Source organism: Leptopilina boulardi, unplaced genomic scaffold (assembly GCF_019393585.1).
Source record: "Leptopilina boulardi isolate dan_hultmark-lab unplaced genomic scaffold, ZJU_Lbou_2.1 LbouV2_38, whole genome shotgun sequence".
NCBI lineage: Eukaryota > Metazoa > Arthropoda > Insecta > Hymenoptera > Figitidae > Leptopilina > Leptopilina boulardi.
In genome coordinates this window covers 2,735,001-2,760,941 of record NW_026137951.1, presented here as the reverse complement: position 1 = coordinate 2,760,941, position 25,941 = coordinate 2,735,001, and the positions used below count along the sequence as shown (strand labels likewise).

Genomic DNA, 25,941 nt, shown 5'->3' with positions numbered 1-25,941 from the left:
TTTTCCTTTTCTCTCTCTCTCTCTCTCTCTCTCTTATTCCATTTATTACATTTCAGTTCATGAATAGTTCATTACTTTCCAAAGTATTAGGTAGGATTATCGATTTCAAAATAAAATATTTATAGAGTTTCGTATTAATATAAATTTTATGACAATATTTCCCAATTTTTATTTAATGATTTATATGGGAAATTTTTTTTTTTTTCTTAACTTTTATAATAGTTATTTAGAACAATATAGTAGTTCCAAAACAAAGGTTGTTTTAATAAAGTTAATGCAAATATTATTATTATTATTATTATTATTATTTTAATTCATAGTTGTTACGAACAATTTAGTTGTTCCAAACAAGTTTTATTTTAATTTAATAGTTGCTCCAAACAAAGATTCTCTCAACTAATATAGTTATTTCAAGCTAGGGTTCTTTTAAATAATAGTTCTAAAGAATGGATGTTCCTTGTTCCAAACAAGGGTTCTTTCCGCTCATAGTTGTTCCAAACAAGGGTTATTACCACTACTAGTTGTTCCGAACAATACAGTTGCCTCAAAAAAGGGTTCATTTAACTAATAGTTGCTCCAAACATGGATTATTTCCAGTAATAGTTGTTTCGAAGAATATAGTTGTCCTAGGGTTCTTTTAACTAATAGTTTCTCCAAACAAGGGTTTGTTCTAATAATAGTTGTTCCGAACAATATAGTTGTCCTAAACAAGGGTTTTTTTAACTAATGGTTCTAAATAATGGATATTTCAATTAATAGTTGTTTCAAAGAGGGGTTGATTCAACTAATAGTTGCTCCAAACAAGTGTTCTTTCCACCTAATAATTGTTCCAAACATGGTTTCGTTCCACTAATAGTTGTTCCAAACAAGGGTTATTATCACTACTAGTTGTTCCGAACAATACAGTTGCCTCAAACAAGGGTTTGTTCTACTAATAGTTGTTCCGAACAATATAGTTGTCCTAAACAAGGGTTTTTTCAATTAATGGTTCTAAATAATGGATATTTCAACTAATAATTGTTTCAAACAGGGGTTGATTCAACTAATAGTTGCTCCAAACAAGTGTTCTTTCTACCTAATAATTGTTCCAAACATGGTTTCGTTCCACTAATAGTTGTTCCAAACAATATAGTTGTTCGAAACAATGAATGTCTAAAAATATTTTCGAACGGTCTGCTCATGCGTTATTAGTAACAGATTTCTCTCCGTGTATTATTAATACTTGTTCAAAGCTGTTGTTCCTTTTTTTTTTTACTAATAGTTGTTTCAAACAACGGTGCTTCAAGAAATAGTTGTTCCGAACAATATATTTGTTTTAAACGAAAAATTTTTTTCAAAAAAAAAAAAAAAAAAGAAAAGAAAGAGATTTTCATTGTATTTTTGAAGGAAAATTTTTATTCCCTCTATAAAGCAGAATAAATATTTAAAAACAAGAATTGCTTTCTGAGTAAAAAGAAAATCAGAAGAATAAAAAATTAATAACAAGATTTGTTTCCTGTTATAAAGACTATATTGAACCTTGTACCAGTTGTAAATTCTGTTTTAATAGCAAATATGTCTAATTAAAAAACATAGCAATCGTTATGTAAACGTGTTTTTGCAAAGCTGGTGGGTGTTACGCGATCGTATATGTATATATATATATATATATATACTCATGACTCCACTGATTTGTTCGTTCAACCTTAGTGTTATCAACTACACACATTATTATAAAGCGTGTGCGCGTCGACAAATCCCGCGATTCAATTTGCAAATACATAGACACGACAAACGATGCAACAACATTGTAATGATAAACATCTACATTGACTTCATCGCGGGGCTAATGTACTATAATCTCTATGCACTTATAGGTGAAGAATCTCAATGCCACGCGAGTTCTTTGCATTCAACAATATTGAGGCTAACACCACCTCATCAATTTCCAATATATATTCTTGTTTGCAAATATAATCATTTTTAATAACATATAAATTTTTTCAATTCTGTCTTATATTATTATTATTATTATTATTATTATTATTATTATTATTATTATTATTATTATTATTATTTCAATTTTATTATTTAACAGGCTGTTTGATAATATTTTTCATTTTTTTTTCATTTAAAAAATAAAAACCGTGACCTATATTTTAACGAATTCCGTGATCCAAATTCGTGGAATCCGTGAAATAGATTCGCGATATCCGTTATCTAGTTTCACAGAATCCGTAACCTAGATTCGCGAATTCCTGATATAAATTCGCGGAATCTGTGATATATTTCCACGAATTCCGTGACCTAGATTCGCAAATTCCTGAACTAATTTCGCGGAATTCGTGATTTACTTCCGCGGAATCCATTATCTATAGTTTCGAGAATTTTGTGATATAATTTCGCGGAATCCATGACCTAGGTTCGCGAATTCCGTGATATATTTTCACCAATTCCGTGATCTAGTTCCGCGGAATCCGTGACCTAGATTCGCAAATTCCTGAACTAATTTCGCGGAATTCGTGATTTACTTCCGCGGAATCCATTATCTATAGTTTCGAGAATTTTGTGATATAATTTCGCGGAATCCATGACCTAGGTTCGCGAATTCCGTGATATATTTTCACCAATTCCGTGATCTAGTTCCGCGGAATCCGTGACCTAGATTCGCAAATTCCTGAACTAATTTCGCGGAATTCGTGATCTACTTCCGCGGTACTAGATATCTAGTTTCGAGAATTTCGTGATATAATTTCGCGGAATCCATGACCTAGATTCGCGAATTCGGTGATATATTTTCACGAATTCCGTGATCTAGTTCCGCGGAATACATTACCTAGATTCGCGAATTCCTGATACAAATTCGCGGAATCTCTGATATATTTCCACGAATTCCGTGACCTAGATTCGCGAATTCCTGAACTAATTTCACGGAATTCGTGACCTAGTTTCGCAAATTCCGTGATATAATTTTAAGAAATCCGCGATCTTGTTTCGCGAATTCCGTGACCTAGTTTTGAATCCGTGATCTAGATTGGCATATATTCTGTGATCTAATTTCGCAAAATTTGTAATTTAATTTCAAAATATAATTAAGAATTAAAAAAATTTCTAAAATAAAAAAATCATTGTCACCCTGTATTAATTTAGTAGATAAGATTTTTTTTTTTTCCTACAATTAAAGAGAGGGGAAAATCACATTTTTTTCTCCCTCGTGCATAATTTAAAGAAAGTTAAAATAAAAACGTTTGGAAAAACTATTTTATGGGTTTTTGATGTAGTCATAAAGAAACATGAATTATATATCCCTCCTGATTCAATTGAGATAAAGATTCGCTACCAACAGAGATAGATAGAGAGCGAGAGAGAGAGAACATAATAATAGGCGCGCACCAGCGAAAAGTGATATAGCGCGCCACTTCGTTAGGTCTCAGTTATAAGGCAAAGTCGCATTAATGGAATGATCTGAAGAGATTGGGTTTTCAGGGACTCCGAAGGACGCCCTTGACGAGAAGTAATGAAAAAGCAGGCGATAGGCCTGCGATATAGGGACGCGAATTTTTTTCTCTCTCTTTTTTCCCTCTTCTTACCCCCCACCCCCCACTTCTCCCTTTACGTTTTGCCTCATCCCATCTCTTATTTCCGATTTCGTTGACTCTTAAGAAAACTTTTTTTCCCTCTTTCTTAGTCCTTCCCCTTCCTCGTCTTTCAAGAAAAAAAGGAAAAAAAATTCACAAGCCACGTCTACTACACTACACATTGAAGATTGAAAATCCTTAACAGGGGATTGAAGCCAGGCAATTATAAGTATTTCTCTTTTTCCTTCATTCGCAAGGACCATCTCTTGGATCATACTTTTTACATAATTTATCTGTCCTAAATTATTCCTTGCTTATTTACCATCTTGGGAAAAATTTTTCGTAAATTAAAAAAGAGAAACATTTTAACGAACTCTAAAATTAATGAACGAAATTTGAAGAATTGTATATATATATATAAAAAAAATTTAAATAAAATAAAATTTATTGCGCAGGAATAATTTTCTTTTGGAATATAAAATTAACGTCCGCACCAACAAACAACGATGCTAATTAGATGGAATGAAATATAGTTGAAGGCTTTAGAGAAAGAGAAAGAGGGCTTTTATTAAGTGGAAGAAAAGAGAGTGTCAGCAAGGATCTAAAAGTATTTTCTTCATTGTCTTTTAATCCGGCTGCTCAGTGAAAATTGAACATTCATTTGGTTAAACAAAGAACGTTAAGGGAAATAATGAGACAGCAAAATTGTCAGTATAAGAGCTATTTTGTTTTACAATAGTGAGATTAAAAAAAAAAATTCCCGACTTTAAGTATCAATTTTTTTCAAATCTTTATGATATAACTAGATCCATTTTAATAATATCGAAATATGAACACAAATGAGAGACATAAAAAAAGAAACTTTTTCACGAGAATATATATGCGTTTTTTTATTTTGATCCCCCCCCCCCAAAAAAAACCAAAAAGTTACTCATTTATCTCTCATGCGAGATAGAGAATGCTACCCAGTGGGTAAATAGCAACCCTTATCGAGTTACCATGAAAGACTGAATAACAGAGTAGCCTTAAAATGAAAGACGTTAGGTCCAAAAAAGAAACGCGCGGCTTCGACACAAAATAGAAAATGTCAAGTACAGCGAGAGAGAGAAGATGAAAGGGTCGTCGCTCAGGATTTTTTTATGTCCGTTTTTTCAGTTGAAAAAAAATTTCCGTTTTTTATCTTCTTTTTGCTTATTTATTCAAATGCTGAATTTAAATAATCTGCAAAGTGAAATTTTAGTCATTGAAAGTGTCGTAAGAAACTTAAAAAAAATCATGGGTTTCTTCATTATTTACATTTAATTTAGGATTATAATTCCGATCCAAAATTACTGTACCAATCGGGACGAATAAATAATGTAGTATTGAACCAGTTCTGTAAAATCGGAACTAATATACAAATCAGCTAGTTCTGTAAACTTAAATCATAAAGTACTGAACTAGTTCGGAAAAATTGAAATTAGTTTAGAACTACATAAATACTGAAAAATCGGAACCATTAAATTACTGAACCAGTTTTGGAAAATTGAAACTAATATAGAACTAAACAAATATTAAAAAATCGGAACCAATAAAATACTGAACCAATTCTGGAAAATCAGAACAAATGCATAGAGAATACAGTCAAAAAAACACTCATTCAAACATTTATTTTTTAAGAGAAACACCTTTAATTAATTAAAAGAAGAAAATTAATTTTGAAATTGGTATTTTAACATATATATATATATATATATTATATTATGAGTGTGTCGTGTGTGTGCTGTGGCGAACGTAAAAATGTACCCCTGAGGTACATATATATGTACAGTTTCGCTTTGATAATAAAAAGATATATATCGTCGGGTGTTGAAACTTCTCTTGGAAAACGCTTTCTGAGAATCGGTGAAATAATATATGAAGCGTCGTATATGACTCTGACAGCCGGTGCGTTGATATTATTGCGAGTATAAAAGCCAAACGTCAGGCTTCTTTCCCGCGCGACTAAACCAACAACTCACAACTTTTTCTTATTCATTCAATGAAAATTGTAAAATTAAATAGTCTGGGAAATGTGAAAAAATTTCAACATGTGAAAAAATATTCTACAATATTCAAGAAAAGTTTAATTAAAAAAAAAAAGAGGAGAAAAAAAGTTGACTAGAAGCGTATTTTAAATACCAGAAAAAAATATATTCAATGATGAATTTAAATAATTATTTATATCTTCAATGAAGACTATAATTATTTTCCAAATACGACGAAAAAAATACCAGACATTATTTTCCGCCTCCATTAGGTAAGGTGTTTTTTTTTTTTCTGTCTGTACACACACATGAGGAACGTTACTTATTAAAGAAAACGACAAAATGCATCCTTGAAGTTTTTTTTTTTTGCTTTTTTGAGGAACAGCAAAACGAATAAACTTGACGAACACGACGCTTCAGTTTGTGGCTTGTGGTTGTACGGGACCTTTGGATAAGCCATTTTTAAGCTACCGCAAAGTGACGCAAAAGAAACCACGTCACGAAACTTGAAACAGGGTTAAGTTAAAGAAAAGAAATAAAATAAGCAAAAACAAAAAGAAATGAAAATAACAATAAATTTAAAAAAAAAGAACAATGACCACGCCTTTCGTTTTTGCGGCATCATTGAGGTTCAACTAAGCGCGCCTTTGAAGGGTCACAAGAGGAAATAAATTTCACACTATAAATTAATTTTTTCTAGGACAAAAAGATGAAATATTTATTTCTTTTTTGTTTATGTAATTAAAAAATATTTACTTTTTGACGCACTAATGATAAAATAGAGAAAAATTACAAAAGAAATTTTGTTTTAAAAAATGTTAAGGTTGTAGAATAATCTTCAAGGTTGTAAAGTAGTTGTTTGAGATTGTAAAGCAAAATTTGAAGGTTTTAGAACTAAGTTTAGGTATGCAAAACAAAATTTAAGGTTTTAGAATAATATTTTAAGGTTGTAAAACAACTGTTAAGGTTGTAAAACAAATTTTAAGTATATAAAATAACCTTCAAGATTGTAGAACAAATTTGTAGGTTGTAGAATAACTTTGAAGGTTCTAGAACATATAAGGTTGTAGAATAACCTTTAAGGTTGTAGAGTAAATAATAAGGTTGTAGAATAAACTATAAGGTTGCATACTAACTTTCAATTTTGTACATACGATAAAGTTTAAGGTTGTAGAATAACCTAGAAGGTCGTAAAATAAGTATTAAGGTTATAAAACAGATTTTAAAGATTCTAGAATAAACATTAGGAATGTAAATCGAACTTTAAGCATGAGGAATAACCCAAAAGGTGGTAAAACAAATATTAAGGTTGTAAAACAAAAAATTCGTGATTTCACAAAAGCTTTATAGGTCCAATGAAATAACTTTTATGTTCTAGATCAAATTTTAAGGGTGTAGAATAAACCTTAAGGTTGTAAAGTATTTTGTAGGGTTCTAAGATAAATTTTAAAGGTTCTAGAATAAACTTCAAGGTTTACAGAATACACTTGAAGGTGGTAAAACCAAATTTAAGGTTACAGAATAGTCTTGAAGGTGGTAAAACAAACGTTAAGGTTACAAAACAGCCTTGAAGATGGTAAAACAAATTTAAAAATTATAAAATAACCTTCCAACAACTTTGTAGGTCCTAGAATAACTTGAAAGGTTCTAGAACAAATTTTAACGTACAAAAATAAATTTTAAGTGCCGAAAAAACCACAAAAAGTAAAATGTTTTGCGTATGGATGAAATTAAAATTCTCCATACGTCTGGCAAGGTGCAAACTGCAGATCACGTTCGGATGATGCGTGTATTGCACCTGCAGCCACTTGCAGGCGTCTCTCACATATTTATATATCTATAGATAGTTGCAGATGGGATTTTGACTTCCGCTAATCCTAACTCGAGAGAGAGAGGGGGGGGGAGAGAATCCTCCGCCCCGGGAGCTAAAAATATGCGATTTCTCGCATTCAAGGCGGCATTCGTGAGATGCAGGGCTGTGGCGACGAGAAGGCACGAGGTATAGAATCGCTAGCGGGGTCAAAGACTCAGTACGCATGCCAATTCTCTTGACTATGCATACGTAGACCTCGACACGAACAATCGTGCTCTTCGTTGACTGCCGTGCGTCGAATACCAATATCGTACAAATACGTCGACCATACATCGAATGGTCATCGACTTTTTTCTTTTTTTTTTTTTTTTAAAGAATGGATGCTTACAATATCAGCAATTCATACGCCACTGCAAATAATAGATACTTGCCTTAATGATGCTTATAATATTCGAAACTACAATTTTTTTTCAGTAATTTTATTATGTAAATAAATCAAGAATCAAAATTTCGAAATAATTTTTGGTTTATTTGGAAAAAAAAGTGTAAGAAGATCTCTCACTAGTTTTGATATAGAAGAATACAGCTTACAATATATAATTTCTAGTCGAAATATATAATTCATATTCTCTTATTATATATAAATAAGGTTTAGAGATATTTCTTTTGACATGGGACATGTATTGTTCTTTGCAATAATTGGTCCCTGGTGAGTTATGATTCGTGGAAGTCGTAAAGCGAGCACTTGTGCCTTTACGATTGTCTGACCGTTCCTTGACGTGCTTATACGACTCTTTCGGAATGTTCAGATACACTCCTTTCTAGTGACATGGCTCTCACTTTTTTATTGTCAAAAAAATATATATATATATTTATTATTTATGGCGCCCTTTTTCTTATCGTGGAAAGAGTCATAAGTGCAAATCTCACATAAATCTTTATTTTATTTTTTGATAACTAAATAACAATCGCTTTTACTTTTCTTTAAAGCTAACAATATTTTTTTTTTTTTAAATTTTAAATTATTAAAATAGAATAAAAAACGGTGATTGTAAAAGTGATTAAATATTCGAATAAATAATGGAAGAATTATATATGTAATATTGAATGAAGTAAATTGTAAAATATGTTATACATATATAAAGCACATACGTCGGGTCTCGATTATAATTAAAGAGTATAACGATTTTAACTATAATAAAAAGTTAAAGCAACACACTGCCGTCATGTTGATAGTTGTCGGTCGTAAAATGAAGGAGCACTTTCGTAAGTATGTACATATAATACTTATAAATGCGCTGCGTGCCTTCAATTTTCGAGCCCACGCTCCAGGTGGTAACGGTGAAAATAAATATCGATCAGTGCCATTTCGCGACTCACAAAACATATTGCCATCGCGGTTCTCTTTGTTAAGTATTTCTATATATAAAATATATTTGCAACAATAAATTTTTGCTCTATATCAAAATTGCCAGCAGACTTATTACAAGCAATAGACGATCGTTAAACAATCTCTGAATGTAAAAGGGCATCACATAACACTTTCATAATTATCATATATATATACTATCACGACATTTACAATATTGAAAGTGTTGGTTTTTCTTTTAATGTCTTTCAAAATTCTTTCGTGTATTTCATTTTTTAATTTTTATCCCAAACGATATGCAATTAAATTTTTATTTAATTTCGAATTTATTTTAATTTTAGAAAAATTTAAATCATGTTCTCCAAATTTGAATTGGTGATTAGAGAATAAAATAAAGAAAAAAATCGAAATCGTAATTTTGATTTAGTTAGAAAAAAAGGATTAAGGGGGGGGGGGATCTAGATTGGATAAAGGTAGAAGAGAAATACCTGAACGTATATATATATAGAGAGAGAGAGGAGGAGGAAGGTTGAAAAAGCCTTTTTAATTTACGTGGAACGCACAGTTGGTAATGGCTGCAACTTTTCTGCTAAGGAGACACGACTTCCTGATCAAGTTCGAGATCCCCTATTTGCAATGGGGGAATCAGGGCAGGTTAGGTTTTTGTGGGATGAAGTGAACCAGCCGTTAAAAGCCAGTTGATGAGTGGATATATACCCATACAGAATATAAGTAAACCAGACTTTGCGACACGCCCGAAGCCATGAACACGTATACATATATATATATATAAAACATTTCCAGAGTTCACATTCTCATCAAAAACGCGCATTCAGACTTGGGGGACGAATTCAATTCATCTGACCAATAAACTTCTTCTCTTTCTCTTTTTTTTCAATTGCTACCGGTTTTGGATATCAATCGGAAACTCGATTTATTTGCATTTGAAATGAATAAAAAAAAAAAAAAAAAAATAGAATGGAAGAAATTTAGAAAGCACATCGACACAGATTTTAAATCCCACTGGGAAAATTGTCACATTTTTTTAATAATTATTATCTAATTAATTATTTCCTTAGTAAATAAAATAAAGAATTATTTTTTTGTTGATTAAATAATTTCCGTTATCATTGTTGATTTTAAAAATGTTCTAATTTCAACAATGAAAATCTTTTTGATGTTGTCATTTTCAGATTCTGTTTTCACTATATAGGAATTTTTTCCCAATACAGAGAGATAAATCTGACAATTTGTTGTTTTGGGAAAAGAAAAAAAAATTTGCTTTATTGATGTTGAGTTATTAACCGAAACAAAATCATTTGTCATGACACATGTGTAGTTGATAAACTTATTGAATTAACAAGACTTGTTTTAGCCACGGGTACTAAAATGACTTATCGTTAAATTTATAGCTACATATATATATATGCGTGAATGACTTATGGCGAAATGAATGGATTTATAAATCGAATTTATTGCATAATATTGCATTCTCTAGTTATGTAAAAATAAAATGAAATTTCTTTTTTCTCTTGTAATTTGGCATTTATTTCTATTTGTATATATATATATAAAATAAGAATTTATATCGTGGGGGTTCATTTAAATATGGTGAGCGTAAGATAAGAAAATCCCCGTCGCCGCAGGTGGCGAAATAAAATCAACGTTTAGCGCGTTACTGATAATTCACTTTCAGCATCGATTCACTTCGTTTCACATTGTCTGTATATTATGTCTGATGAGTCTCAGGAATGTAAAACAATCTGTGAATTACATATGTAATTCTGTTTGGAAAATAGTATTTCTCTACATTTTAATAGACAATTATTATTGGCTAAATTTTGTTATTTTTAAAAACAAAATGTAAAAAAAAAGTTTTTATAAACAAATTTTTTATACAAAAAAAAAAAAAATTTGTCATTAATAAAAAGTGTGTTGAATTTAACTACACATAATGATTGTGGTTAAATTCGTAGATTTAACTTGACAATCGTAAGGGGGAACTAAATTATATACGACTTGAACTGTATCCAGAATAGATACCAGCGAGTTGCTATTGCGTGACGAGGTAACTTTGTATGAGGATAATAAATATCATTGTAGACTACAGTCTTTACTTGCACCGGCTACTAAACGCCTTCTGTCTCGGGTGTCTGTAAAAAACGACAAGTAAAATAAAAAAAAAAAGAAAATAATGTCTACTATTCCGTTATTCATTGTCTGATTTATTAATTGGCAAAAATTTTTCTACCGGAAAATATTTCCTTTTTTTTTTTGGCGAGATTTTATTAAAAATTTACCGCAAATATGTTTTCAAAACTTTGAGGTTTGAGGCTTTTGAAAACAAGGTGAGACACTCTTTGTCAAACCGGATTGTCCACGTAAAGTTAGAGAATGAGAGATAGACAGTTTAGCAAAATTGCTACTAATTGGAAGTGTCCACGCTGTTGAGCGCGTCAACCTCATATATTCATTTTGCAAACGCTTTTGTGTGCGCTCAATAGCAACGTTATAAAACGTATATATATTGCTTCAACAACAGACTACTATTCGATAGCCAAGAGATAACTGGTTCTTCTTACACACAATGTAATGTGCGTAGGTCTACCATAAATTCTCCCTTGGTAATCGATGCTGTATAGAGATGAGGTTCACGATTGCAACACAAGACATGAGATGACAGAATGCGGAAATCATTAGCACACTATATGTTAAAATATTTTATAAAAGCTGCATCGAGTCAAAAGAAAAAGACAATTTTTCTCTCTCAAACAAGATCAAAACTACTTCGGGAGGAGCAAAAAAATAAAAAAATTTTTTCAAAAATTGTATTTCTAAAATATAAACAAACTGAAGCCTCTTATTGCTTTGAAGTTCAATGAACTATTGCTACCAGTGATTAAAATTACCATTAATTGAAACTGATATTGCTTCTTACTACCATTGTTCTTAACCATTGATTTATTATTTTATTTATTTTTATTTATTTATTTACTACCATTGTTTGAATCTACCAATAATTTTTTTAATTGTTACTACCATTGTTCATTATTTATAACTTTTTATAATTATCATTGTTCGTAACTACCATTGTTCGTAACAATCATCAACCAACTACCATTGTTTCCTACTATCTTAGATTATAATTACCATCAATTCATTGTTTAAACTGTTATTGATTGAACCATTAATTTTAACTACCATTGCTTGCAACCACTATTAATTATGTCAACCATTGAAATTACCACCGACAGTAACTACCATTAAACAAATATGTAACACTGGTATTAACATTCATGAAATTTAACAGTGTGAGAATAATGAAAAATCCGCTCCCGGCTGGGATTCGAACCCCGAATGTGCGAAGAGAAAGACGCCTTACGCACCACGACCACAGACACACGTGATAGCAACTTGACAATAGAACATTCTCTTTCAACTATCTATCAACAACTTTTAACTATTTTCTACCATTACCATTACAGAAAGCTATCATTGAATACAAAACTACTGTAAATAATTTACAGTAATTAAATTTTATTAATTACTATTTTCAGTAATTTTATTAATTGTTAATAAAATTCAGAAAATAATAATTTAATTCCAATTATTGGAGAATTTTGTCTTGAGTAATAATACAAAAAAAAAATTTAATGACGAATTTTCATTAAAAAAAATTATTAAGAAATATAAAACCGTTAACGCAATTCACTGCCAAATAAGGTTATGTGTTTGATGGTGTTTTTTTTTTTTTTTTTTTTTAATGCACTCTATTCGGAGTGAATTGGTTTGGTTGTGTTGTGGCGCGCGCGGCACTCCCTGTCTGTCTGCCTACGCCAGTTATCCTGCACACAAGTCTGTCACATGATATTATGTGCACATGGCGGTGTATCACAGACTACCTGACAGATCGAGTCCGAGTCTCTCTCTCTCTCTCTCTCTCTCTCTCTCTCTCTCTCTCTCTCTCTCTCTCTCTCTCTTTCTGTACAGTGCGCTTTAGGTGTGGCACGAGTGCATACACACCCTACAAGCACGTACTTAACAAGCTCTCTGGACTCTCCTCGCAAACGACTCTAAGGTCAGAGACCTCTCTTCCCATCACGACACAACTCGTCTGGACTCCCGCGCGCGAGAGAAAGAGAGAGAGAGAGAGAGATCGATGAGCCCATGCCAATTCGACCTCATTTTCCATTACATGTTCCATCGATCCTCGCAAAAGTCTTCGGATCAATTAATATTCTTTAACAATGTGAAATTAAAAAAATAAATAAAAAAATCTTCCCTCCAAAAAAGTATTTTTTTTTTACCTTTTTCCAATGTTACAAGAAAAAATTACGCGGGTTAATTCAATTACAAACCGTTTAATTAATAAAAAAAAAATGGACACTACAAATCCAATAATTGTAAGTTAAAAAATAATAATTAAAAAATCAGAATACACTCAAACCTCGCTTGATGAGACACCCTCGATCAAGTGTCCCACTAATCGAGATTCGACTGTACACAAATATTTAAATTGTACACTGAAAAAAAAAATTATTCAATTCAAATAATTGCAAATTAATATTTATTTGTAACAAATAATTGTTTGTATGAAACAAAAATTTGTTACGAAAAAAAAAATAATTCAATTTTAATTAATAAAAGTGATTTAATTTTCCAGTACTGTTCTGAAGAAAAAGAATCTCGAGGTAGGGGGATAAAAAGAAACTATTTTGGTTTCTTGATTACGAGAATGAAAGAAGTAACCTTTCGCAAATTACGTCAGCGCTCGTATTTAATGAACAGGCTTATTACAGCGCGGCATCTTGGCTTTTATAATTCTGACACACGATATCCTTATTTCTTTCCTTTTTTTTTTTTAATGCACGCTATATGCTAATTACATAAATATCGTGGTCAAAGTAATTCGATTCAGAATCGAGCGGGACACGTGTAATCTTTACGTCCCATTTTGGCCTCCTCGTAAATCAGTAAACGATCAACGAAGAGATCGTTTCGCAACACCCACGTCAAAAAAAAAAAAAAAAAAAAAAAAAAAAAAAATACGATGAGAATAATGGTAGTTGTTGTTGTTGTATATATCTATAGGCAAGCGATACTGGATTAAATATTTAGGTATATAACATCATGCCAGTAAAGAAAAAAAAAATCTAAAAAAAATGTCCTTCGACAACGGTTTTATTCTTTATAGCAAAAAAAAAGGGACGCCTATGGCGAAGAGAGAGAGAGACTTTGGAAAAAATTGATAAATATTTAAATTTATATAGAAGACAGTCGCGCTTCTTTACATAAATTTACGAGAGTTTAGTAGCGAGATAAAAGAAAAAAAAAGGTTTGATCATTTAAATACAATTTTAGAGAATTTTTTTTGCTAAAAAAAATTTTTTGCGAAAAAAAAAAATTGTTAATTGAATAATTTCTGAATTGGAAAAAAAAATTTATACTGAATATATAAATATTGTCATGAAAAACAAGTGGTTGTTTTTTCAGAATAATAATAATTGTAAATAGAATATATGATAATATTATACTGAGAAAAAAAATTTAGTGTTTGCAACAAAATTGTTTGGTTAGGCAATTATGGTTCTTGTAACCAATTTTTGGTTGGCTGAAAGAAAGTCGTAGAGTTATCTCAACCAAACATTTGGTTAGGCTAACAAAATTATTTTGTTGAACATTTTTAAATTTCAACCAAAATTTGGTTACAACAAAATAATTTGGTTAATACAACAAAATAGTTTGGTCTAAAAAATCAAATGATCGTTTGTTGTCCTAACCAAAATTTGGTTGCGACAACCAAATAATTTGATACGCTCTCAGCTTATAGCTTAAGAGAACAATTAGTTATAGTTATATAAGGTAGAATAAAATTTTTAATTTTACGAAAAAAACTGTTGGTTTGATCGCAACCAAACATTTTCAGTATGCCAACAAAAAACACTCAACCAAATTTTTTGGTTGACTCAAAAAAATAGTTTGGTTGACTCAAAAAAATAGTTTGGTTGACTCAAACAAATAGTTTGGTTGCTTAAATACCAACAAAAATTTTTTGTTACTCCAACCAAATTTTGGTTGCTCTGATTAAACATTTTTCTCAGTGTATGGGAAAAAAAAATTAGTCAAACCTCGATCAATGAGACGCCCTTGGTCAAGTGTCTCACTAATGAAGGTTCGAGTGTACACAAATATTTAATAACTTTTTTGAAATATTTGCTATATTTAGTGAAATAATTGATTATTTGTATCAAATAATTTTTTTTTTTCAGTGATAAAAATTAAAAATATCCAAAATGAAATAATACATTACGCTTTCGTATAACAATTGCCTCGAATGAATAGTCTCACCTGCAACAAAAAAGAAACGAAAATTCATTAATTACAATATATATATATTTTTCAATAATTGGTATGTAGATGAAATTTTGTTTCATTTTTTTTTTCTCAAAGGGACATTAATCCATATGATGGAGGTGGTACTTTTGCAATCGTGAATGTCGGACACGAAAATTTTACATCGGCGCCTTTTTTTGTGGCAAAGGGAATATTGGTCAATCTCACATACATATATTTTTTTTTTTTGGTAATAAGTCGGCAAAAAGCTCGTATTTTTCGCCGCTACTACTTATATACAATGTAGGCCTCTTTCTCTCTCTCTCTCTTCAATGTGTATTATAACGGTCGAACGATAAACGGCAGATATTTATAGCCGCAAACGGGTTAATGCCTCGGCCCCGCTCTCAGCCGTGCAACACGTGTCGGAAGTGCAAATCGCTCGTTCAAGAAATCATTCGAGCAGAGAGCAAAAAAAAAAAAAATAAAAATTCACGAGAGACACTCTCTCTCAATAGAGAAAGAGAGGAGATATCTGTTTCAAATGCAGGATCAAAAACTGATAAGGCTCGTGCCTCTTTTCGACAAAGAGATTAATCTCGAAAAATTTTCCTGCATCCCGTCAGAATTCCATTTTTAAATGTGCATTTACAATTTATTCCTTTTTTCTCTCTCTCTTTTTGTAAACAATTTATTCATGAGGAATAAAAAAAGAAAAATAATTTTAAAAAAGGGATTAAAAATTAAAACACAATTTTAATTAGTCTTGATAATAATTATTTTTAATACTAGTATTATTCTTAATAATTATTAGTTTCAGTAGTAGTATATTATTTTAAAATATTTTTTTATAATAAAAACAATTTACAATTAACGATTACATAAAATTTTAACAGTTGTTTAATTAAAAAAAAATAATAATAATAATCATGTAATTTTATACAAAATCATTTTTATTCTCCTAGCGAAAGAATATATTTATAAGAAAACAAAGAGTCTTTGAAACTGTGCCAAAAGTTATCAAATCGATTTAAAATGAGAACATATAATATATATATATACGTATAGAGGCAAGTTACACGTGTCACTAAAAATAATTCAAATCACGTACATATGAAACTTGCGAGGAGACTTTCAAAATGGAATTATTAGGCACAACAAGAATCTAACTTGGCTCACTTTCCACGAACTGTAATTATTCTGAGACACACATATATCTATATATAGTGTATAAAACAAGAGAATTGTTCACGATCTGTGATTTATGCTTGAGATATTCTCTTCTCCAAGTGCAATGCACTTTAATACAAGAGTATATTAAAATTGTCACAAATTATATTAAAACAAATAGGAGAAATAACAACTTCAAGGGGAAAATTATCTGTGAACTCTCTAGAGAATTTTTATTTTATTTTATTTTTTTATATTGTATATGAAACTTTAGGTTTCTAATAACTGTATATTTGATAATTTTTATTATCATCATACAATTGTCACATCAATTAAAATTTTAATAAAATAATTGATAATTAAAATTATATAATAAGATAATGAATAAATCTAATTTCAATAAAAATTAATATGATTATTATTACCTATTAATAATTACAATAATTATTTTTTTCATTAAAATAAAAATTATTAACATAATTATTAATTATAGTAAAAGTAATAGTAGCAATGAATGTTTAATAAAAAGAATATAAAATAAATTGATCAGTGAATTTATTATAAAGCGTTTACGATAATGGTATGGTGATTAGCTCTTCAATTAACATGAATTGAAAGCTACTGAAAAGGGACAGACGAAAAAAAAAAATTGAGATAAAAGCCGCAGGTGCATTAGAGAGAGGCATGTTGTTAATAAATAATGGGCGTAAATTTTCAAATGATTGCACCCTGAAATTGCAAATTGTAGTTTGTTGCATGTAAATTTCCAATTTCTGTACATGCATTTTCAGATTAGACGATAAGATGATCTTAAACATTATATACTCGTTGCAAAGCACCCGTCACGGTTGCACAAAGAGTCCTGATTGCCTTTGAAGATGATTTACTGCGTCAGTATTTTGCAGTCTCTCAAATTTGTTATTGCCATTCCTTAACAATTCACTTCAATTAATAATGGAAGTTAAAATTAAAAATCAGTAACAAAAATCGATAAGTAATAAATTACAATTATTTTTTTTTTAATTTATTTACAAAAATAAATGAATTTTTTTTTAATTTGAAAATTTCTCCTCGCTTTTTTAGAATTTAAATTACTGTCAAAATTAGTTTTAAAAAAAATTTAATAGCAAAAAGTCAGTTACTAATATTCAAGTAGTAAAATTTGTACTAATATTTTAGTTAAAAATAACTTTTAGTTAAATTCACCTTTAGATTATGCTAAAATAGCAACTAGCAACTAAAAGTTAACTACTTCAAATTAGTCTTTGACTATTTTTTAAAAGTTATTTTTCCACTGAAAATTAGTTATTTTTTTACTAATTGATGAAGCAAAAATTCTGCCAAGATTAATTACTTTTTACTATAATAAAATTAATTATTTTTTTTTACTAATTTCCGCTCTCTAAATCTGAATTAGTAAAATTTTTAACTAATTTGAATTAGTATCATTTCATTTGAATTATTTGAATTACTAATTCAGATTTAAAGAGCAGCAATTACACGGAGAAAAATGGAAAAACGAATAAAGTAACTTTTACTACTTTAAAAGTAAAATTGGACCTGTCCGAAGTTTCTGCGCATCTCTGGCAACTTTTACTCGAAAAATAGTAAAATTGACTATTTCTGTAGTAAATTTTACTGTTTCCGTAGTAATTTTTACTATTTCTGAAGTAAATTTTACTATTTTTGGAGTAAAAGTTGCCAGAGATGCGCAGAAACTTCGGACAGGTCCAATTTTACTTTTAAAGTAGTAAAAGTTACTTTTTCTTTTTTTCCGTGTAGTAAAGAAAAAAAAATTATTATTAGTAAAAAGTAACTAATGTTTGCTAAATTTTTGCTTCAGCAATTAGGAAAAAAATAACGAATTGTTCGTAAAATCTGGACTGATTTTTTTGCTTCTGCATTTAGTAAAAAAAAAAAATTATTAATAAAAAGTAACTAATAGTGGCTAAAGCAAAAAAGCAGTCAAGATTTTTACTAAAAATGAGTAATTTTCAACTTAATTCAAATTAAAAGATCATAAAATAAAATCCTACTGGAAATACGAATTAAAAAAAAAAAAAAAAAAGTACAAAGAACCGGATATTAAATCATCAGCATGAAAATTTGTAAAATTAAAATTTTCCCGCAAAAGATTATCACTTTCTATCTATCATCATATTGTTTTCATATATATATATATATATATATATATATATATATATATATATATATATACTCTCTAAATTTGAATCAGCGATAAGTATACCACTGGTACCAATCAGCGGATATACGCTGAAAAATCAGTGAAATTCCACTAATTCATCAGTGCATATAAGCTGATTAGAATCAGTGGTATACTTATAGCTGAGAATCAGCGAGATTCCGCTGATTCAAATTTAGAGAGTATATAATAAAAGACGTTGTTATTACAAGGTTATCAGGTCTCAGGAAGTCGCGCAAACGAAGAGAAACGAGCGCTGTAAAAGAAGGACGAAGTCGACGCGTGTAAAAGGGAAACAGGATGACCCCCTCTATATATATATATATATGTATAGTCTATAAAAAGAGGGCTAGAATGAAGAAAGGCAAAAGCAGGAAGAAAAGAAAGGAAGGGAGAAATAGGTGCCATTTGTGTAATCCCACTGCTGCCAGTAATTAGCGATATTTGCATATCTCGCGCGTTTGACGAAGCGGAGGTGAAGCTATTTACATGCGAATGGCCCTTTTGACCCTGGAAAAAAAAATGACGATCTGCTCGTAAATATAAAGTGTTTACTGTTTGCGTCTCACCCCCTCCCCCACCCCTCTCTATTGTACAACAAGAAGGGAAAACCAAAAGAAACAAAAGGGCGTTATCATTAAGTACACTTGGCTTTCTAATATAATAAATTTTCATCAAAGAAAATTTCAAGTAAAATTTATTTGAAAAAATGGTTATTTAAAAAAAAAAGGATTTTGAAACAAATTAACTGATATTTTAAAAATATTTTAATTTTCTTATTCTGGTTCATTAATTACTAATTAGTAATTAGTAATTTTAAGACACTTATTATAATTTTTAAGATTTTTTATTTAAATTTTTTTTACATTTGTAATATAAGATAATTTTAAGACGTTTCTTAAATGTTCCAAAAAAAAACCGTTTGCAATGTGATCTTGAAAAAAGAAATAAAATGAAAAACAAGTTTTTTTTTTCTATGTGAGGTTTGGATTTAAAAATAAATTTCAAAAATGTCAAAAGTTTTTTTTACTTTCACTCTCTCTTTTGGAAATGAAGAAACAAGGATAATAGCTTTAATACACCTAGTTGCAACTTTCGAGTAATAAAAAGAAAATCTCAACCCTTTCGCTAAGAACTTGCACCCTTTTTTTTCCTTTCTAAGAACCTTAATCTTTTTTAACACTGTCATAAATCTCAAAAAGGAGAATAATGTTAACAACTCGTCCAACAAGTTTCACAATTTAAGGTCGGTAAATTATATTTTTTGTCCCCAAACTTTTTTTTTATGTTACGACAATTTTTTCCGAATTATTATTATTATTTTTTACTGAATTATTTACTTATAATACATTAAATTAAATTAATTATTAGTATTATTATTAATTAGTTAATAATTAATTAATTATTAAATTTAATAAATAAAAGTTAATTTTCAATTGTCTTTATTTGCGGACAAGTTAATATTTCCTCAATTGGGAATCTTGACGCGCCCATTGCCAGAAAGAGAAATAATTGTCTGTCTCTTGGAATATTGCCGCCGCACCCCCACCCACACTTCTAACACAGAAAATCGTATTCTACAATGACGATATTTTGCATAATTCCTGAGCCAAGCAATTCGCACGCTTTATCGTTCATTCGTATATATATATATATATATACTTCTTAATGTCCCGGAAAGAAAGTCCTCCCCCACTCTCTCTGTTAGTGTATCCCGCTCCACTTTTTCGCCCGGGTTCCGGTGTGACAATGGCTCGTTAGTCGGCCTAAACGTTTTCGTGGAAGAGACGCGATTAAAAGTTGTAAGCCGTCCCGCAGAAATTGCCAAAATATATTTTCGCCCAGACGACAAAAGTTAACTTCACGAGAGACGAGACACGATGATGAGTTTTAACCGTTTTACATCACACAACCGGAAACGAGTTGGAACCATGGTAATAAAGAAGTAGAATAAGAAAAAAAAAAAAAGTTTTCAAAAAAAAAAAACAGCTACAGGGGAAAAAAATTTATTTGATTCAAATTATCAATTACTTGACTATTATCAAATAAATATTTATTTATTTATGGTATCAATAAACTTTGCTGAAAAAAAAGAAAAAATGATATAAATGCACGGAGAGAAAAATCTGCCTTTTATAGTATGAAATAGATTGCTGCTATTTTTCTTTAAACTTTTCATACTAATAGAGCAAAGATTTGAGAATTTTTAGGATAGTATTTGTCCGTACTAAAAAAGCATAGTATATATGCTTCTATAGTACAAAACATGTAGTTTAATAGCAACAACGCCATGCGAAGATCGCACATAACATCATCCTACTATGTTTGCACAAGTGCTATGCTTTTTCGGGGATAGACTCTTGCAACTGGCGATTAGGCCACGCCCACCTTTACTGAATTGGAAGTAACTGTGTGAATACTCACACAAATGCCTAATCGCCAGTTGCAAGAGTCTATCCCCGAAAAAGCATAGAACTTATGCAAACATAGTAGGATGATGTTATGTGCGATCTTCGCATGGCGCCGTTGGATTAAAAGTATAATAAGTATGTAATAAGAGGCTATATGACAAACTTTATTAGCATAGACAAGTTTCATGCTAAAAAGACATACGATTGTACTATAATTACTCAAATTTCATGCCTATATAGCATAGAAAATTTCTGTGCATTAAATGTAAACCTTTCTATACTATAAAAGGCAGATTTTTCTCTCCGTGTGGAAGAAAAAAAAATAGATATTTTTTATTTCTTTATAAATTTTTTATAAAAAAAAATTACTTAAATTCCAAGTAAATATTTAATTGTTAATAGTCAAGTAACCGATTATTTCTATCGAATAATTTTTTTTCAGTGGCACAATTTTAACTAAAAGAAAATTTCATAACATTAGTTGTTACTTAAAAAAAAAATTTATCTTATTCAAATAAATCGATTACTTGACTATAATAAAAAAAATAAATATTATTTCACAGAAAAAACGCTGGATAAATTTTGTTGCGGGTAATTTTCACCAATGCTAATTCACATAGACGTTGGCGCCTTCAACTAGGATAAAATTTGTTGCAGGTAATTTTTATACCGATTTTGGGGTAAAAATTCTACTTTTTTTTGTGTGTTGTATTAAACAATTTTTTATTTAAATCAATTAAATCCCATTTGTTTCAAATGCAGAGAAATTTTTATATACATAAAAACTTTTTTTTCATTTATGGTAGCTAAAAAAACATTTATTTGGTTCAAGTAAATTTGTATCAAATATTTTTTTCCCTACTCTCTAAATTATTAGTAACTTTTACTAACAATTATAGTAAAATTTAACTAATTCTAAAGCAAAAAGTGAGTCACTAATTTAAATTAGTAAATATTTTTACTAATTGAGATTTAGAGAGTAAATTAAAAATTCCATCAATATTGTCTGAAAATAGAATAAATTTCAAAGCTTTATGAAGGTAAAATGTATTTTAATATTGAACTCAATAAACATTCACGATTGGAAACAGTTAAATTTTTTTTTTTTTTTCAAAATGAAAAAGGCGGAAATCGTGTCTCTTGTCGCACTTTATTCCGGGAAAATTCTATTCCAATTCATTTATTTCGAAATAAATATATATATATATATATTGCATTTATATTTTCTAACATGCACGAAACGAGGGTTATTAACGTCCATATAGATCGTTTATAGCTCTCTTGAAAATGCGATTCAATTCGCTTGCCGCGATACTGGCTGAGATTCTGAATATATGCCGCAATTTCACGGCAATACGGCGAGAGGCAATTTTAAATCGTATAAATGTGTTTAAAAGAAAAGGGGATATGAATCGGAAACACGTATATAGAAAACGATCGAGTTCAATTGAACAAGTCATGAAATAAACGAAATAATACACTTTAAACGTGTATGTGCTGTATATGATTTTTCCTATCTCAGTTTTCATATAATATATATATATATCCAAAGTGGATTTTTATAATCTGATTTCTATCACTATAAAATGCGTCAAAAACTCAATTTTTACTTTAACTAAATTTTAAAATCGTAAAATAGTTTATTTTCAATTTTTTACCCTTTTTAAACACAATTTTCATAATTTTTAGTTTTATTATATTTTCAAATCACAAAATATTTTCAATTTCTTTTTTTACTTTTTTCCCCTTTTTAAAAAATTTTCAGTTTAAATTTTAAAATTGAAAAAAAAGTTTTCTAATTTCTTTTTTTTTACATTTTTTCAATTAAAAAAAAACATTTGAAAAACTACATATTAGATAAATAAAAAATAAAATAAAAATTTTAAAACATAGAAATAGAAAAATAAAAAAGATTATGAGCCAAAAATTTTGAACGTTCAAATGAACAAATTTTTTTTTGAAACTTCTTTAAATACGAATTTTATTACAAAATATTGTTTTAAATATCTAGAAAGAAGTTATTAATTTAATATTTGTTTAATTTACTGTTTTATATTACATTGACATTATAATTTTTAATAATTTATAGATTGAAAAAAATATTTTGTTCATTTGAACGTTCAAGAATTTTTGGCTTATAAAAGATTTTTGATAAACGAAGTAGAAAAGACAGTGTCTAGTCAGACAATGTAAATCGAAAATGAGAAATTATATTTAGTAATTCGTGGAGGGTGTATATATAAAGAAATATAAGGGTTGCCGAAATTTTTTCTATATAATATTGTTCATTTTAATGGTAAATATTCATGAAGTGTGTATTTTAAAAAAATACACACGTTTTTATTGCCCTGACGCAGAAGTTTAAGGGGTTAAGCTCACCATCTGCGACCTCCATTACTGACAAAATTTTATCCTCCCCCCCCACAATTTTTATTCAAAGTCCTTGTTGGAATTATATCTACCAAGGGACACACAATCCTTATATTCAAAGGAACGACATTAGGTTGATGAAACTTTCTACAAAATTGGTTTCTCCATGGTGCTTAAAAAATTTATTAAAATTTCCATTCCTAGAAACAAGAGTGAGCTTTATCTTTCGCGCATTTTTAATCATCCCCCACCCCCTTTCTCTCGAGATAATATAAATTTAGAAAATTCTTAACTCGGAAAATAACATTCCTTTTTTATTACTTATTGTAATTTTTATTATTTAATTTATTTATTTATAATAATAATTAACAGATATAATAAATTTTCTTTAAATCTGACTTTTTTTTATTTTTTTTATAAAATACAGTTTTGTTTCAAGAGACAGGTTTAATTAAGGAAACAACTTGAAAGGAGAGAGGAAAAAAAACTCATTAAAAAAGGGAGGTAAAAAAAAATTTATTTAGAGTAAGTCTTTTTTCTTGGAATATTATGGCATTTTGAGCAATATCTGTGGAAAATTTTCTCAAGGGCAGAGAGAAAAGAGTTTCATTCAAGCTTCCGTGGTGCATTGTCTTGTTTTATATTTTATGAGCCGCGAGAGAAGAGCGAGAGACAAGAGGGGAATAAGCTTTAAGTTTACTCGCTAATTTTACGAGGTTAGATATAAGGCTTGTGTATGCATATATATATATATATATATTCTCGCACACTTGCTTATTTTATAATTTAAAAATGACTTCACTTTTAAGTTTCCCAAGAGAGAAGCGACTATTTTTTTTTTTCATTTGACTTCTGTCGTTCACGGTTGACATCAAATAGATTCTTTTTTTACGACACCAACAAACAATAGATATTTTATTCAGAAAATTCAACATTGTTCGAGGTAAAATGAAAGTAATAAAATTTTTTTTATCCTTCAATGATTTTCAACTTGTAAAACTTGATTTAAATTCAATTTTTTTTTTTCAATCAGTTTATTTTTTATTAATTTTTTCTATAATCAATATATAATTTTTAATTTTTTATTATAGTTTTAATTTAATGAAAAATTGAATTAAAATAAACAAAAAATTGCATATTGTTATTTTAATACCTTACAATTTTCTGTGATGTGTATATTTATGGTATTTCAGATTTTAAGGAATCTTTGACGGTCATTAAGCGTAAATATAACAAAGTTAATTCCTTACTCTTTAGTGCAAGAGGCCCCCCCCCCCCCCCGTGCCATCGTCTTTCTTGTGGTAACTCTCTCGCGAAAATTTCCATGCAAATTCAACTTGCGCGAGGGGTAATAAAATTTAAACACACCCTCAAAACTTTACGAACTTTTGCGCTAAACTGTTCTTCCTCTGCCATGGGCACAAGTTGGAAATTAACCGGGCAACACCCTATTAGCAATAAAGTTTTCAGACCGCCATTATAGAAATTCGCTCTGCTTGTGTATTTCACTTTTAAAAACGTATATTTTCAATTTATTTAATTTCCTTATATTACCACACAAATTCTTGTTCTTTTTTTTTTCTTAAATAAGATTAAATTACAAAGGGATAATTCTTTTATCGCTAAGTGAGAAGAACATCTCTCTAGTTTCTATTGTCTGACTAAACTCTGGCTACTCTACTTCGGTGAACGTCTCGTAACTATTACTTTTTAGGGAAATAGTAACACTATTAATACTACCAATTTTTAGAAATACCAAGAATTAAAACAACCAATGATTGTACCACCAATTGTTGTAACTACCAATAATTTAAACTTCTTATAAACAATAGTTACAAATACCAATAATTGCAACTACCAATAGTTGCAAATATGAATAGTTGAAACTACTAATATAGTTGTAACTACCAATTATTGTAAAATCAATTATTGTAACTACTAATAGTTGCAACTACCAATGTAAAATCAATTGCTGTAATTTCTAATTGTTTTAGCTACTAAAAATTGTACCTACCAATTGTTGTAACGTTTAATTATTGGAGCAACCAAAAATTATAACTGTTAGTAATTATAACAACTAGTATTTGTAACTACCAATAGTTACAACTACCAATAGTTACAACTACCAATAGTTACAACTACCAATAGTTACAACTACCAATAGTTACAACTACCAATAGTTACAACTACCAATAGTTGCAAATATCAATAGTTGAAACTACTAATAGTTGTAACTATCAATTATTGTAACTACTAATAGTTGCAACTAATACCAATGTAAAATCAATTGCTGTAATTTCTAATTGTTTTAGCTACTAAAAATTGTACCTACCAATTGTTGTAACGTCTAATTATTGGAGCAACCAAAAATTATGACTGTTAGTAATTATAACAACTAGTATTTGTAACTACCAATAGTTACAACTACCAATAGTTTCAACTACCAATAGTTACAACCACCAATAGTTACAACCACCAATAGTTACAACTGTCAATAGTTACAACTACCAATAGTTACAACTACCAACAGTTACAACTGCCAATAGTTACAACTACCAATAGTTACAACAACCAATAGTTGTAACTACCAATGATTGTAAAACCAATTGTTGTAATTTCCAATTGTTTTAGCTTTTATTTATTGTAAATACAAATGAATGTATACTACCAATTATTGTAAGAACCAATAATTGGAACTACCAAAATAAC

General features: G+C 29.4%; 1 protein-coding gene and 1 long non-coding RNA gene across 2 annotated transcripts in view; both read right to left on the bottom strand.

The window, feature by feature from the left end:
* LOC127288171 (headcase protein) overlaps nt 1–25,941 on the bottom strand; it is a 145,953-nt gene that overhangs the window by 21,450 nt on the left and 98,562 nt on the right. The window lies entirely within an intron of this gene.
* LOC127288192 (uncharacterized) overlaps nt 15,012–25,941 on the bottom strand; it is a 56,974-nt gene continuing 46,044 nt past the window's right edge. Inside the window, exon 3 of the long non-coding RNA XR_007844000.1 lies at nt 15,012–15,093. This is a non-coding gene — a long non-coding RNA (uncharacterized LOC127288192). The remainder of the gene's footprint in view (nt 15,094–25,941) is intronic.